The 11,663-nt window shown below is 40.3% G+C and overlaps 1 long non-coding RNA gene across 1 annotated transcript; it reads right to left on the bottom strand.

Moving 5' to 3' along the window:
* Window positions 1–360: 360 nt before the first annotated feature.
* LOC307038396 lies at window positions 361–1,820 on the bottom strand. The gene is made up of 2 exons (XR_013807986.1): window positions 1,201–1,820; window positions 361–678 (listed from the first exon to the last, which is right to left on the bottom strand). It is a non-coding gene; the product is annotated as an uncharacterized lncRNA (long non-coding RNA).
* Window positions 1,821–11,663: the final 9,843 nt, after the last annotated feature.

The following is an 11,663-nucleotide window of genomic DNA, read 5'->3' as shown; positions in this document are numbered from 1 at the left end:
TCCTGTAGTTTTTGTTAGGAAAGGACATGCCTGAAAGACATAACATGTTCTCCTTCTCTGAGGGTCAAGAAGAACATCCAAGAGGAACATTAAAAGCTGATGCTATGAGATTTTAAGACCAGTACAGGACATTCACTAAGAAGCTACTTTTATTGTTAAAACAGTCAGGTGATCGAATGCACCTATTTCCACATCTACACTCCATCAGCTAATTATTTCTATTTGCCTCGCTTTATGAGCTTCACGTCACTTGTGCCTTGTACCGCAGAGTTTGCAATGCCACAAATAAATGGGGCCAATCTTCAGTCAGATGTGAATGTGTAATCTAACATTTTCAGTAAGAATAATGGACGAAAGGAGTGCAAATACAAATACAATTTATTGAAATGTGAACCAAAAGTTAATCAAATGTTTTAAATAAAAAGCACATATGGACAGAAGGTGTAAACCTATTAAATGTATAAGTAAACACATTTAGTCAAATAAAATGACAGACTAGGCCTGTGCAGTTGGTATCAGCTATTCCCAGCATGGGCTCCTCCATCAGGCCTGGTCCTCCTCGCTGAGGAAAGAACCTCAGTCCTCTCCAAACCAACAGACAGGATGTCCATCACACGGAGGTTTCTCCCTGAAGTCTCTGCAGCTTTCTGGACACCACGCTGTCTCAATCCGTCCACACTGAATATGAGAGGGGGAAAATGAAAATAACAAATGCTTTAGACAATAAGAAACATAAAGTTGACTGTTGAGTTGCTCAGTTTTTTTAGATTGTCAATACTATTACTGTATAACTAATATATCAGGTTAAGAGGCACATTCAAATAAAGATTGGTCTTTAAATACATGTTGTCTTTTGAGTTGTTTGTCTAAAGTCAAGGATCTAGAACGGGTACTTAGTTTTAATGATACAGTCTGGTTATTATGCTGTTGGGAGGAGGCCTCACAGGTAAGAGCACTAACTAACTACCATCACATGTACCTTAGCTTGACTTAAATGTATTAAACGTATAATTAAGTGATATCAAAATATAAATAACTAATGTCATGCAAACATATTAATATTTGCTTGATTCCAGTGTTGAATTTAGCACAATTGCATACAAACGTTAAGAGATTTTAAGATTCTGAAGTATTATGCTAAAAACTCAATAACTTAGATTATTATTTATAGTTTTGCTGAATAGTTTCATGTCCGCTTACCTTAGAAACGTAAAATGCCACGGCAGTGTGCAGATGGGGAGCATGTTAGCTTAGCTTGGTAGCTTCAGCTAGCTTCAGTTTCAGCAGTTGAACTCTGACGTCAGTGTCGAGCCGTTAGTGGCCGACTCCACCTACTAAGGGCTTCTCGGCAACTCTGCAGAATCCATATATACAGTCTATGTTGTAGACCAGCGGCGCTGAAAGTGGAGCTGTTGGCAGCCGTCAGACAGGATGAGAGGTCAGTTGCAGGCTGTCCTTTACAGCAGATGGGGGGACCGGCAGGAGCGGGAGGTTTAAAGAACCAGAGTCAGGGCCCACGGGGAGGGGCAGGACGAAGAATGGGGCTGGTTATTTGATGGATGGAGCAGTGTTAGCAGGTGGGCTACAATGGCAGGTGTAGCAGGATAGAAAACCAAAGCGTCCGTCAAAAATGGCAATCGGGTGTAACAGATATGTCCAGATCAGAACACAAAAGCCACAGAATAGTTAGAAAACTATAGCAGTAGAAAGTGGTCAGAAACTCTTAGATTTACACAAAGAAAGATGAGATTTTCGGACAGAGAAGCGGCGAACAGTCAGCGCCAGCGTCCTCTCACACCGTAGAAAAATTATAGAGGCAACAATAGAGGCTCGAGTGTAACATAGTGATGTCATTATGTTACAGAAGTAAACAAAGGAGTCAAATCGAGAAGTTTCAGGAAGGGGGCGGGGAGGTTGGGGTCTTTTGGGATTGTAGCCTTTGCAGACCATTTACATGCACTAAAACCTATAGAACACACTACAGGAAAGGGAAACCCCCAGAAAGCATAACATAGCCCGTTTAACATAAGCAAATATGGGCATATTGTTCATGAGCAGGTTTATGAAGTAACAGGTTACCTGTTACGGGATTACGTTTTCAGGATACTACAAAAGTTAAGTGTATTCCCTGAGAGATGCTTTAAAAAAATATGTAATCAGATTACTGATACATTTCTAGCAGGATTACAATGTTACTAGAAACTAAAGAGACCATATTGTATTTGATGTAAAGGATCAGATGTTATCTCTTCTCTGTAAACTGCTGTTCTGTAGGCTAATACTTTAACTGTGAATCTATACGCTTACTGCCTGCATCTGCTTTATGGTTTTAACTTGTTCATTTGTTATTTTTTAATTCAGTGTGAGCCTAATTGTATGTATTTAACTACGTAGAGGAAAATACTGTATTTTAAAGCAACCCTCCCAATGTTGATTATGAGTGTGTGTGTGTGTGTGTGTGTGTGTGTGTGTGTGTGTGTGTGTGTGTGTGTGTGTGTGTGTGTGTGTGTGTGTGTGTGTGTGTGTGTGTGTGTGTGTGTGTGTGTGTGTGTGTGTGTGTGTGTGTGTGTGTGTGTGTGTGTGTGTGTGTGTGCTTCAGTTCTTGGGTACAGCAGAACAGAGAACAAGCATTATACATCTATAAAGTATTGATCATAAACAGGATTCGTGCAATTCTCTCCATTGGGTCAAACTTTCTCCTCACCCAGGTTGCCAGCTAAGTAAGGGACACAATTATTTTTGCCATTTTTCCCAAAGAAAAAGAGACCATGCTCAAAGGAAGAGCTTAAAAAGAGGTCACCTGAACTTGCCTCGCTCCCCTCTCACGTTCCCAATTCACCCACAGTAGAATGGCCGAGGTGGGGGACTGAGCGGCTGCACACATTACAGCCCAGTCTCAACAGCTAGCCGCAGCAGGACTGTAATTTCTGCCATACGAGAGTGTGAGCTGAAAAGCAGAGTGATGGCCACTTTTCTGTTATTATTCTCTTGGCAGAGTGCTGGCTGAAGGAAACAACCATGCTTTAAGAACATGTCCATCAGCCACTGGCAGTATTTGTAAAAGTAACTCTGTCATGTTGTACCATTAACTTTTGAAAAGCAAGTATGGTTACAATATATAATACCGTGCATCTGTCCACCCTGCCTCCTGCATTATATTGACACTTAAATCACATTTAAGCACCACGGATTATAGGTCATTTACCTACACTCTACAAATGAAATATGGACTTTAATGAAATGTATTTTGTCAACAGGTTACACATAATTGTATTAGGTTAGTTGAAAGCAATAATATTAAGTTTAAATACTAAATGAACTGTTGTCCATATGTTACAAGCAGAGCCAGCTTGTAACATATGGGGGCTCGTCCAATCAAAGAACCAGGTGATATTTGTTTAGTTGATTTGTCTGCCTTATTAGACCGTTTGTTCCTGGAGTAGGGCATTAAGGAGTAGCTTTGGAATTACTTAAAGGTGACCTATCATGCAAAATGCACTTTTGTACGTCTTTTATACATGAATATGTGTCCCCGGTGTTCCAGGGAACTCACCAAGTGTCAGAAAACACAACCCTCTCTATTTTCCTCCATACCCACATCTCTTAAAAAGGGGCTGCAACGGATCTGATACAGACTGATCCAGATTTGAACACTTCTATGACGTCACAGAAGTGGCGCTCCGGCTATTGGGCCAACTCCACCAATCAGGAGGAAACAGCCACGGACATTGCCGTTCGAAAGCGCTGGAGACGCTGTAGTACATATGCCAGGGCTGTAGATTGTGCTGTTCTCACAGAATCAGCCCATGAAAAGACAATGTTAAATTGAGCGAAATGAGGAATGGCTAAAATGCATGATCTGTTTGGTATTTTGAAAAATAAAAAGTATAAATATGCCTTACTGTATATAGGTATGGTCCTACACTATATTATTCAAATATAGCATGATAGGTCCACTTTAAGCAACATCTCCTTTAGGGGAGATTGTTGGTTTGTTGTTTTTGCTTGTTATTTTTGTGCATAAACATGACTCGAAATGTTTTTGTCATGGGAACACGTCCGTGGCTGACTTGGTGAGTAACAGCTTTGCTGGGGCTTTACCGGGTCATTGGGTAAGTGTTTAAAACACCTGTCGTGGCATGCATGAAGACTAGGGTGGGACAAGATAGTTAGTATTGGGTAGGCAGTTAGCTAGGGGAGAGGTCAACTAAATATCATTGCTTTCAACTAACTTAATAAAATGTTGTTTAATCTATAGACAAAATCATTTATTGAAAGTCATCTTTTTAATGAATATAACACACTACAGAAAAAGGAAACCCCCCCAAAATCACAAAAGGGCCCCTTTAACATTAGGAAATAAGAGCATATTGTTTATGAGCAGGCTTGGGGAGCAACAGATTACATTTAACGGGATTCATGATACAAAAAAAGGTACTGTATTCCCTTACAGTTACATAAAAAAAGACTTAATCAGATTCCTTGTGGCTAAAAAGTGCAAATACAGAGCAGCAATGTTCAGCAGTATTTGCATAATGAATACTTTTTAATAGAAATTCAGCAATGAAGGCCACATTGTCTGTGGGCTAAATGCAAAGTGAAAACGGTTCAGGTCCGCTCCTTTTTCCTAAAGCTACAAAGTCTCCCACTTGGCGACTACAAAGAAATGGCGGAAAATGGCCGACAACCACCACCACTGGCAGTTACATTTTTTATTTTTTATTATTAGGAATATTAAGTTTGCTTTTAAAGTAACTAACATTGCTTGTTTGTTTTGAATCAATTTGTATGCAGTGGGAGTAAGGCTTTTTACAGCTGACATGTTGACCTGTCATAGTAGGGAAAAACAACAGACGACATGAATTGTTGCTCAAACAGGAACAAACATTTAAAAAAACCTTGTCTAGCTCTAACGCTATAGTTTGGTATTTTCTCAAAAGTTTGACTTAAATCTTAAAATGTATCTAGAAATGTTGAACAAAAATTAAAAAAGTGCATCCTGGTTTTAATACTGAGAATTCAACTGAATTGTTTGCAGTTTGACTTAACTGTTATAATTTCTACTCTATTTTCAAAATGCAAAACGATAAAAAAAAAACCTTCCTCTGTAATTATTTGTTCCTTTATGCCTTGCCTTATCCGCAATAATTAAACATCAAGTGGCTCCGTTTACAGATCTGTGTTTTGTACCATGTCAATTATCATTTAAAAGTCTCTCGCTTGGTTACTTTGTTCCCCACACAATACCACAAGTTAAAATGTGTGGCCTCCGGCTCCAATTAAAAGCAATTTGTTAAATAACTATCTCATCAGCAGAGCGTTCTTTTACGACTCCTTTTAGTTTCAGGTGTTATCCTGAGCCATGCTTATGAATAAAGAAATGCAATACAAGTTGTTTGGAAAGGAATAGCCTCTGCATGTCTTTATTATAATCGCACTTGCTGTTTAAGGCGTTACATTGTTTACAGACTGAGAAGACATATTATAAAAGGGAGGTGTGATAGGGCAAGAGTTCATACAATAAAGAGTGACGGACAACATAAATTGACCATTAGTGTTCAAATGTAAATCCAGTATTTGGACTGTTCCTGTTGAGCTGCAACTGCGTGTCATTTCTTCCTCCTCCTCCTCCTCTTCCTCAATCGTCTCTCTTACCTTCAATCCTTTCCGTCTGCTTTCCTCTGTGCTAGCAGGTAAATGAGTTCCTAGTGAGTATTAACTAAGATCAGTTATCTGATCAGCCAGGTCACATGGAACAAAGGCCTCTCCTTTTCCTCCAGCCACCTGCACTGCCCACTACAAGTGAGTACCTGCATTTGGGCATGTGATCGAATTCTCATGTAAGTATGTTTATCCATACATCTATGCATAACTCGTTGTGTATGTGTGTCTGTTCGTCTTTGTGTGCATGTGTGTGTGTGCGTGTGTTTATGTGTGTGTGCGGCTGGGGGTCGACAGATGCTCCTTCTCAGTGAACACAATGAATTACTTATAGGCCGTTAAGCCAAACACGGGTGCCCTGTCCGCTGGTTTACCCAACACTGATAGGGCCATCTGCCGAGGTGACTCTGCCTTCCCTACCGCTCTTTACACAAACGTAACCAGACGCTTATCTGCCAGGGAGGGGCCCCACGGCTGATTAAAACATCACAACCTCTACAATTGTCTGTGTTGGGTTCTGACATGCGTACATGTGCATCTAGGTGGCGGCGGTTTACCTCCGTGCTTGTAGAACAATGAGAGGCGTTAGTGTGTGGGCTGAGGCATGAATTTGAGTTAAGTTTAGGTCCAAGGGAAAGGAGTAAGGTCCAACGAGGGTGACTGAAAACACAATTTGACTTGCATTGTGTGTCTGCACTAGTTTCACCCTTCTCAGATTATTCTATGTGGCTGGAGGAAAAACAAACAGACCTAGAACCTAGAATTTGGGGGAATAAAATAAAGAAAATGTGAAGGTATAATTGTTTTCTGAAGCCAAAGGTCCTCTGTCCTCATAGAGCTGTTTTCTGAGAGCATTTTTTTGCATCCGTTTTCAATGAGAAGAAAGTGCATGTGGTCACATTCAGTCGCCTTGAGAAAAAGTCTTCTTTCTGATCGCTCTGTTATATTTGTGTGTCCCAAGCGCTTTGAGTTCAACCTTTTCTGGCCATTCTGCCAGAAAAATATGCTATATGGCCGCAGAGCCTAACATTAGGGGTAAACAAAGGTCAGGTTGCCATAGAATCACGCACCTTTGAGTGCAACATTATACCAGAAGGTACCTCTTATCCCTCCCCCCTTTATTCTTGTAACATAAAAGCTAAAACTTGCTGATCAACAAACTGATCTTTCATTTTTATTACTACAATGGAAGTTTCTGCCTGTCTTTCAAGTTTTTTGACAAGCATTCATCCGATTGACTGCACACTTGGCAGGTGCATTGCTGAGGACCAGAGGTCTCAAGAGAGAAGAACAAGGGGTTCTCTAGAAATACCGGTGGACAATAAAAGTATGTGAGCATCTGATACGTCCTCTGTAAGTGTTGATATAGAACTAGTTTGAATTGGTACCGTAGACATACCTGCGGAAGCAATTTGGGGTTAAGTAACAGGCCAAGGACACTTCGACATGTGGACTGCAGGAAGGGTCGAACTGCGGACCCTGTTTGCAGATTAGCGCACCGACTTTTTAAAGTACATTTTAGTTTGGGTTTTGTAAGTCTCTTGGTGTGTTTGACTATTTGTGTGTGTGTGTGTGTGTGTGTGTGTGTGTGTGTGTGTGTGTGTGTGTGTGTGTGTGTGTGTGTGTGTGTGTGTGTGTGTGTGTGTGTGTGTGTGTGTGTGTGTGTGTGTGTGTGTGTGTGTGTGTGTGTGTGTGTGTGTGTGATATCTGCAGGGATATCTGGAGTGGTTGTTGCCATGCTTACAGGACCATATAAACTGTGCAGACAGAATGACAGATTTGGAAGGTCTCTGTAATGATGTTTTGGAGCTTATTCAGTGAAACGGTACAATAAGTGCAATCTCTGTCATGTCTATTGTCATCAGTACGTTTTAATTGGCTTTATTCAGATGCAGTGGCGGTTCTACGGGGTGGCACGGGGTGGCAGCTGCCACCTCAGAAAAATGCATTGCCACCCCAGCTGCCACCCCAGTTGACAGCTTTGTTTTGAAAGAAAAGTTGTGGTTCATCGGACATTTATGAGAGAAAATCTCTAATGTCCGAGTGCAAGTGAATGCAGCACAAGACGTGAGCCTTGTAACCCCTCCCCCGGCACTGGCGCGAGCCTGGAAATAGGATTGGCGGCAATTTCATCTGAACGGGGGGAACAGCGCAAAACGAGAAGCATTTCGGATCCAAGTAGACGGAAGGAATGAGGTGTTTGCGGTCTACAATGACAAAGAAGAGTCTGTCAAGTTTGGCTGTAAGGCAAGGCAAGGCAAGGCAAGTTTATTTATATAGCACTTTTCTGTATGCGACAATTCAAAGTGCTTTACAAAACAAATTAAAATACTTTTTAGGATAAATACAGTAAAAACACATATATAATGGCATTTTACAACAGGCATTACAAAGTAAAGATAATAAAATATAAACACCACAGGTATACAATACGTTTAAAAGGCATAGGCATACTGTAGTGTGAATATGAGCATCTCAATTAAAAGCAGCCAAAGAGATATGTTTTTAGTCTCGATTTAAAAATAGTAAGCGTTTCTGCGGACGTGCATGATTTGGGTAGTTTGTTCCAGAGTGTCGGGGCATAATAGCTAAATGCTGTCTCTCCTTTTTTTTGTTTTCACTCTCGGAACCGATAGCAGACCCGTCCCAGAAGAACTGAGGCACCTTGATGGCTCGTAATTATGTAGGAGTTCAACAATATACTTTGGTCTTAAACCATGTAATGATTTAAAAACTAGCAATAGTAGCTACTTTAAAATCAATTATTTGGTCGACTGGAAGCCAATGTAAAGATTTCAGAAATGGACTGATGTGATCAGGGGCGGACTGGGACTACAAATCAGCCCGGGACTCTCGACTGGCACACTTCGGTACCGCCGGCCCACCGCGGTACCGCAAGTAAATACCGCTAGTAAATTGTCGACAGGGGGGGGGGTGACTTACCGCAGAGGTAGACATTAAGGGTAAAATGCCACTGGCCCTCTGGGCCGGTGGACTTGTATTATCACTGGCCCCACCATTGTAACCACTAGCCCGGAGCATTCGTCCAAAAAGAAAATCGACTAATAATGAAGAAAATTAACACATTTGTTGCAATAGTAATTTATGCACTAACTACATTACTACTTGAATCATCAGTTCTTCCTCATTTTCCTCAATTGTTCATATTTGGTTTATTAAAATAATGATATTGTGGTCATTGTTAAAAAATGTCTGCTATTATTATGAGTATTATTATTTGTATAAAGCGCTTTCTGCCTTCCTGTCAGTAGGAGTTAGAAATGTAATGGCTATGTAATTGATTAGATTAGAACCTTCATTATCCCAAACTGCTGGGACATTTCCCTAAAGCCAATACCTTTATATTGTCTACTCTTCACTTACTTGTCAGCATAGGTCGGCATTGATGTACAGAGCCGAAAGAAGACCTTGTTTATATTGGCATCATATTGAGAGGTGCAGTGACGCGTCCTAAAACCAGGAAGTACGCTGCTGGTTCCCTCGACAAAAAGCAATGGGATTTCTCCACAGGGTTTTGGAAAATAGCTGGAAATAAGGTCTCTGGAAAACAAACCTGTTTGATAAATGCACGTTTTGTTCAGCCGGATAATATCCACATGTCTACACTACTTTTATAATTTTCGAATCATAAATCTAATCGATAGATTATTAAAGGGTTTTAGGACGTGTCACTGCACCACTAGAAGCCAACTCCATCGATCAAGCTGGCCGAAACTTTCTCTCCCTCCTCTTCTCATGCTCCCTGTCACTCTCCTTTAACTCCTCCGGTTACTTTCTTTTATTTGATGATTGTTTTTTGCCCGGCGCTTGGCCGGTTACCGCTGGTATTAAAAACATTTTGGGGAATGGTTAGGTGGCGCAATAGTCTGTAGTGAAGGAGCGCGCTCACGGGAGCCTGCTCGCGCTGCGCTCCGCAGCAAACAGCTGTTTGCTTTTCACCCAACACGACAACCGACTCACAAAACACTATGTTGTAGCGTTGATAAACGAAACAATTTAACAAAATTGCTAGTCAAAATACCAATACCACAGGACAATTTTTTTAAAGCAATATTTGTAGTGGCCCGAGCGGGCAAACTACGTTATGCTGGCCCGGGGTGTCTAAATAGTGCTTCCGGGCCAGCGGGCCATTTAATGTCGAGCCCTTCCCGTTACCGGCCGGTGTCGGTACCAGATGTGTTCGGGGTACCATATGTGTTCGGGGGCCGTCTCTTACCAATGACGTCACGCATTGTACGCATTGTGATTGGCTGTACGGTAATTTACCCAGGGGTGCTCGGGGGCAAATCACATTTACAGATCATGACGAACCGAATTGAATTATTCCTATGCTCCTAGCGTGTGAAAATGTTTGTGAAAAACATGTTAAAAAAACATGAAAACGGAGCAATGGCTGTACGCCATTGGCTGTACGGCAACTCAAGAGGACCATCATACACGGTCAAATTCCGAACATTTAAACATAGCCTACACTTCATTCTTTACTTTGTCCGTTATTATATGTAGAAGATGAACTACCTCTCTGAAAGGTCCCAATGTGTTCATTTTGATGGGCTGTCTTCTGAGTGGTTAAACATCACTAAAGATTTTCTGACTTCTGACTGCTTTGGATATATAATTACACCACAATAAGGTTTTACTATCACAGTGCACTGAGATTTGTGACAAACTGTAAAGCACTTACGCATCACTGTACACTGTAAACCAAGGCGGTTTTGCCATCACTTACTGTACTGAGGCTCAGTCACTGGTACATTTTCATTTACAAAGCCATGTTGGATAAAGTACCATCTTATATCTGCTCCCTGATCTCTCGGCAAATTGAAAGTACTTATTGCCTGAGATCTCATGCTGTGGTTTTATTAAATGTGCCAAGTGCTAGGACTGTCTTAGGGAAGAAAGCTTTTAGATGTGCAGCTCCACTAACTTGGAACAGTCTGCAAAAAGAATGTAAAATTACCAAGCTGGTACCACTACATGTTTTTAAAGCTCGGTTGGATGCTCCACAGTCAGATAGTGTTGGTACCTGTACATGTGGATAGATATGTAAATTGTAATCCCTGTATTTTTTGCTGTATGATGTCCTTTTGTTGTTCTGTTGTTTATGTTTTTATGTCTTCATGTGGAACCTACTGCTGCAGGTCTCCCTTGAAAAATAGATCATTGATCTCAATGGGATTTTACCTGGATAAATAAAGGTTTTGAATTGAATGTCGAGCATTAACTGCAAGTCACTCAAATGCATAAACTGGAGAATAATTATGTTACAAGAGTTACAGAAAACATATCCAAGTGTAACAAACATCCAGTATTAACCTTACTGTTTTTTTACTAACAGTAACCAACTAATAATTTTCATGAAGTGCATATTTATTCCAAACTCACAATATATATATATATATATATATATATATATATTGTGAGTTTGGAATTGTGAGTTTGGAAAATATTGTGAGAAATATTGTGAAAATAATATTGTGAGTTTGGGAAAACGTTGCAGAGATCAAATGTTTCCTTGTCTGAAAGGAGAAACCTAATTTTAAAAAAACATTTTCAGTGTGTGACTTGAAAGATAAGTTCTGATCAATAATAAAACCTAGATATGTGTATGTAGTGACCCTTTCAATGTCAATGTCAGTCCCTTGAACAGTACAAATGTTGGAGAGAAAAGAAGTTAACTTTTTGAGATTTGAGAATATCATGAGTTTGGAGTTGTCTGCATTTAATACTAACTTGAGTTGAGATAAATGGGATGGAATAACATCAAAGGCAGACTGGAGGAAATCAAGACTTGCTCTATAGAAGAGGATGAACAATAAATAACAGTATCATCTGCATAGAAATAGAAAGCAGCATTTGAAAGATTATTAGAGATTATTTACATACAGTATATGGTGAAATTATTGGTCCTAATATGGAACCTTGGCGCACACCCTTTCAAATCAAATCAATCAAATCAAGTTTTATTTATATTCCACATT

The sequence above is a fragment of the Notothenia rossii genome (genome assembly GCF_949606895.1).
Source record: "Notothenia rossii genome assembly, chromosome: 5".
NCBI lineage: Eukaryota > Metazoa > Chordata > Actinopteri > Perciformes > Nototheniidae > Notothenia > Notothenia rossii.
This window is presented reverse-complemented; position numbering and strand designations above follow the sequence as displayed.